This window comes from Galeopterus variegatus, unplaced genomic scaffold (genome assembly GCF_000696425.1).
Source record: "Galeopterus variegatus unplaced genomic scaffold, G_variegatus-3.0.2 Scaffold1005, whole genome shotgun sequence".
Lineage (NCBI taxonomy): Eukaryota > Metazoa > Chordata > Mammalia > Dermoptera > Cynocephalidae > Galeopterus > Galeopterus variegatus.
In genome coordinates, this window is record NW_007727116.1 from 612,335 (window position 1) to 617,623 (window position 5,289).

General features: G+C 41.2%; 1 pseudogene; it reads left to right on the top strand.

Annotated features, from left to right (window-relative positions):
* The first annotated feature begins 4,002 nt into the window (after window positions 1-4,002).
* The window catches only part of LOC103591668, a 5,260-nt pseudogene continuing 3,973 nt past the window's right edge, over window positions 4,003-5,289 (top strand).

Below are 5,289 nucleotides of genomic sequence, written 5' to 3' on the forward strand. Positions count from 1 at the left end.
ATTAATATAAAATGATTCTATTCTTCCATCTTGCTTGTCACATATGCATTTTTAAATTCTCTTGTAACATCATTAAAAAGTAGCTTTAAAATGTTTCTAAAAGCCACACGTAAAGAGAAAAAGGGAAATTAATTTTAATAATATATTTTTATTAACCCAATATATCCTAAATATTATCATTTCAACATATAATTAATATAAAATGATTAATAACATATTATTTATTTCATACAAAGTTTTCAAAACCCAGTGTTTATTTTATACTTCGAGCACCTTGCAATTATAATTAACCAAAGTTCAGGTGCTCATTAAGTGCATGTGGCTAGTAGCTACCGTATTGTATACCATAGATCGCTGTATGGTACACATAGCATACAGCATTGTATATGCTATACAATGCTATAGCATTATGTCGCAAATGCTACTCTACTATAGCATACATCTACAATACAGATCTATAATATAGATGTCTATAATATACATAACAAATAAAAAAGACAACAATAATAATTATTTGGAGTTATTCACAGAGGAGAAAATCTGAATGACCAAAAACATATGTAAAGGTGTTTTTCCTCATAGACAGAAAAACACACATTACAATAATAAGGTAGCATTTTGTACCTATTAGATTGCCAAGGAGTTCAAGAGAGAGAGAAAAAATTATGAAACTTTTGCATGTTTTTTTCTATGGCTGCCTTTTTCCAAAGAGAAAGGAGAATTCTTTCTTTCCACCTGATAACAAGCTAATTTGGACTTACGTCTTCAATGAAAAGTAATGATAGGATGGTCACATTAGTTTGTTTCTTGTATTTACACATGAACCTTTGATTCAAATTTTCAAAGTTGGGCCGGCCCGTGGCTCACTCGGGAGAGTGTGGTGCTGACAACACCAAGGCCCCGGGTTCGGATCCCATATAGGGATGGCCGGTTCGCTCACTGGCTGAGCGTGGTGCTGACAACACCAAGTCAAGGGTTAAGATCCCCTTACCGGTCATCTTTAAAAAAAAAAAAAAAAGACAAATTTTCAAAGTTAATCAAATTTTATCTTAATGTAGCTTTAAAAAAACACAAAAAGGCTTAAATTTTTATGTATGAAATGCTAATTTAGCATAGTCTTTCATTATAATCCAAAGCTTTATTTACATTTCTGAGAGAATTTAATTTTTCATTCTTCAAAACCTGTTAAGGTAGACTTTAAATTTCTCTCCAAATCGATTCTTCTTCTCCAGTGGATTTCCATCAATCTTTCAATTATAGAGAATTATCTGTAAGCAACTACCTGCAGGAATCAATCTAGGGAGGAATTCCTTTTTGTAAGCAATAACTTTGCATTCAATATTGCAATCTGTTTGAAAGTTCAGGTTTCTGCAGAGTGAGCACTTTCAGGCAGAGGCTCACCTACAATGAGTAAAATGTTTCCAGGACACTTGCTTTAAGATCTGTCCTTACATCTGCCTATGGTTAGTCTTAGTCCAGCAGAGCCATTGATGAAAACTAGAATTCCTTTCTGTGGCTGAATAAAAGGATAGGGGAATTGCTCTTAAAATAAAGACAGAAAAAAGAAGGGAGCTGTTTTATGTCTAGGGTATTGTCATTCAAGAAGAGACCAGAACACAATGGCCAAACTGAAGAATACATGTCATTGAAACGAGAAATCTAGGCCAGACTAGCCTGGGTGCAAGGAATTGTGGAGATCTAATGCTTCTGAATGTCACTTAAAAGGGTTCCACCAACTGCACACACGTTGCAATGATGTTCCTAATTGTTCCTCCGTTTCTTTTTTCTTTGACGAATCACAAAGGAAAAAGGGGGGGAAAGCTCTGTGGAAAGAGCCAGCTGCTGAGCTGTTATGAGAAGAAAGAACATGGATACAATGCTAATTTTTCTTCATTATCTTACCCTCTACAAACGGCTGGCAGGCAGGTGAACGCTCTGCCCAGAGAATCGGGGGGTTTTGATCAGAAACAGCAGTCTGTCTGGTGTGGCAGTATTATCTAAAAATCTCTATGAACGAGGGTAGGAGAAAGAAACAAAGGCCTATGTGATTTCCATCAATTCTCCAAGGCATTAGCTTGCCAGTAGATTGAGGAAAGGTAAGAGGCTCTGCTCTCCTTAGCTAGAGACGTTCAGCTTCCAGAACACAGGCACATTAAAGAGAAGCTCANGCTCAGACCTACTACATCATCCTAGGTTTGGAGTTCTGTTTTCCTCAACCTTAGACACTCGGGACCCTCTTGTAAGTCTAACCTTTCTCTGGTGTACTGAGAATGGGTATCTTACCCAGTCACTCCTGCCTATCCGTCAGAGTGGGATGGCCACTGAGAACAGGGATGCTGCTGTACGCTTGAGGAGTATCCACTCCCCTAATGCAGAGAAAGAAATTTTCTTTATTTGGTGCCCAACTATAGGATTGGAAGACCCTGATTATTCAACGTAATTTGTTGTTGATGACTGTTCAACCCTAGACTAACCTACTAGGCTTCCTTGGACACAGTACGTTAGAAAAGGACTCTTTCCTTTAGAGACCTGACTTCAGAGTGATCAACTATCCTGGTTTTGGAGGACTGTCCTGGGGCTAGCACTGAAAGTCCCATGTCCCTGAAAATCCCTCAGTCCCAGGTAAACCAGGATGGTTGGTCACCCTGTGCCTTATAGCTACTGGGTTGGGTGTCTGGTGCACTGATTTGATGGGCCAAATCTACCAGGTGTCAGGCAGTGACTGACCTGTGGCCTGGGTTTAGCCCTAAAAACCTTGAGGGGTATGAAGCTCACACTAAGAGAACCCTCTGTTCATGTTGGTTTAGGACACCAAGGCCTGCAAACCATAAATAACACTTTCCATTTGCAAGACTGACATGAAGCAGGATTATATTGAACTCCTCAAATTTTCAGTGACTTGATAGGGATCTGAGGAATTCCACAATATGGTGCTTTGTGTAAGACACTCAGAACTTGTATCCTCCAGTCTTTCATGTTTTCTGATGTGAATAATAGCTAAGAGCTGTAAATATCAATTCTTCCCTGGCTCGGGAGATTTGTATGCTGATTACATTTGAGTTGGAGAATGGCAGAAGGGCTTACTTTCTTATTTTCCCAGAAGAAGAGATTTGGCAGAAAGAAAACAAGGATCCAGATTTTATAGATTTGTAGAAATTACAAATGTTGCCAAGGTAGCTAATCAACTTCCAAAGACAATACAAAATCTCATCCCTGGGCCTGCATGTATATGCCTCTGACCCCAGTAGGCATGAGCAGTAATGTTGAAATGAAGGAAATTACTTGAAGGAAATTGCCTAAGTGGACTGTTATAAGAGGAGGGTAGGGCTCACTTAATTAAAGCACGGTTTAATTATTGCTGTAACTTAAGGCGACGGTGTGCTATGCAATAAGACGGGAGTATGAGAGGTTTGGGCCTTGTCAGATAACAATTAATTTCAAATAGTTGGGGGGGAGGGGTGGGCATGATTAAATACAGGAGTGAGGTGATAAATGAATCATTAGGGAAGTGCATTTTTAACTAAATGGAAATGCATCTAGAATAAAGGGGAAAAATCATTATAATTATCATTATGTGGCCTTGTTAGGGCTAAGACTGAGGATGGTCTCTGGGCCAGCATAATAAGCAAAGGCTGAGCTCAGGCCCTGCCCCCACTATGGAGTCCCTCGCACTCCCAAGTACGGTCGGGGAGTAGGAAGCCCACGACAGAAGCAGGGCTGCTCCCGAAGGTCCCCGAACCCCCTCTCTCCTTGGACCCACACCCTTCTCCAAACCACCACCAAGTCTCTGCCGTCTCCAGGAGGATGTTCTCTTTTTGGTTTTGGTTTTTCATTGGTCAGCTGGAAAGAAAAATTCTCATTTCTTACCCACCCCCCCAAAATAAAACTGTAAGGTAAAACAACATGTAAAGGTATTGGTGAGGGCAGAGATTTATCTAGTCAAAGATGAAGGTGAGAATAGGCCTATAAAATATTGCTGTTCGTTTAAAATAATTGTCTAAAATGAGCCAGAACGAGAAGACTGAGTGGGATCAGGAACATGTGTACCTACGAATCTGTTCAGAGAGTAATTCCGAGAATCGCCGTGCACCCTCTGCTCAGCTGCTCCAGTCACTCGATCGTACTGCCTCGTGTGTCCTCTCTCCACACGTGCACACAGAACGCGCACGGTCTTCTTCACAGCAGGGTGACCGCCACTTCATACGTCCATGTGCATTTCCTGAGAACAGAGGTGCTCTTTCTTATAGCCACAGTACAGTCATAAGATCTGGAAATTTAACACAGGCGTAAATACTTTATCAAATACACATGACGATTTTGTCAATTGTTCCAATAGTGAGGTTCATACATGCTTCCCCTCCAATTCAGGTACTGTCCAGGATCAGTTATGACGTCAAATTGCTGTCTCTGTCTTCTCCTTTAATCTGGAATTGTTTCTCAGCCTTTCTTTATCTTTCTTTGAAGAAAACGGGCCAGTTATTTTTAGAGTGTTTTTCAGTTTGGGTTTGTCTGATGCTTTTTCACAATTAGATTTAGTGTATGCATTGACCGCCAGAATACCACAAAGCTGATGTCACGTCCTTCTCAGAGTACTGCACCTGGAGGCACAGAAGACAACTCTGCCCCCAGGGACCACATTCATTTTGATCACCCAGTTAAGACATTATCCAGTTTCTCCACTGTATTACTGCTATTTTCCCCCTGTGACTAGTAAGTACTCTGTGGGAGACACATTAAGACCCTATAAATAACCTGCTCCTCATCAAATTCCCTTGTTTACCTCTCAGATTTAGCACCTATGGATGATTCTTACCCCAAATAACCTTTAGGGTTAGGGTTACTCGGTGCGACTGCAGCCACCGCTGGGCTGTCCCCGGCCACAACTCCCTCGGTGGCCAGGAGAGTAAGGTGGATGGGAGCTTTGATCGTGATGACAGTGAGCTGGAGCCACCTGATCGCTGACAAAAGCCATCTGAGAATGTACAGCAGCAAAGGCAGGAAAGAAGCATCTAGAACAATGCTGCCCAGCACCAGCCCAGCGCTGAATGTCTCTGTGCTGTGAGGAGAACGTTCACAGAAGCCTGTTGTGTATGTTGTTTATTCACATTTTTGTTCAGTGTTAAATCATTTAGCATAGTAAATCTGAGGGCATAGTATGTCATTTCAATCTGGTTTCTTGAGTGTTTTCTTTCAATGTCTGCAGAGCTGCTGCCCCTTTCTTGAACAGCGAGTACTGCTGAGGTCAGAGGAAGGGTCTGAGGGATAACCTGCCTCAACCCACCCCGTCCT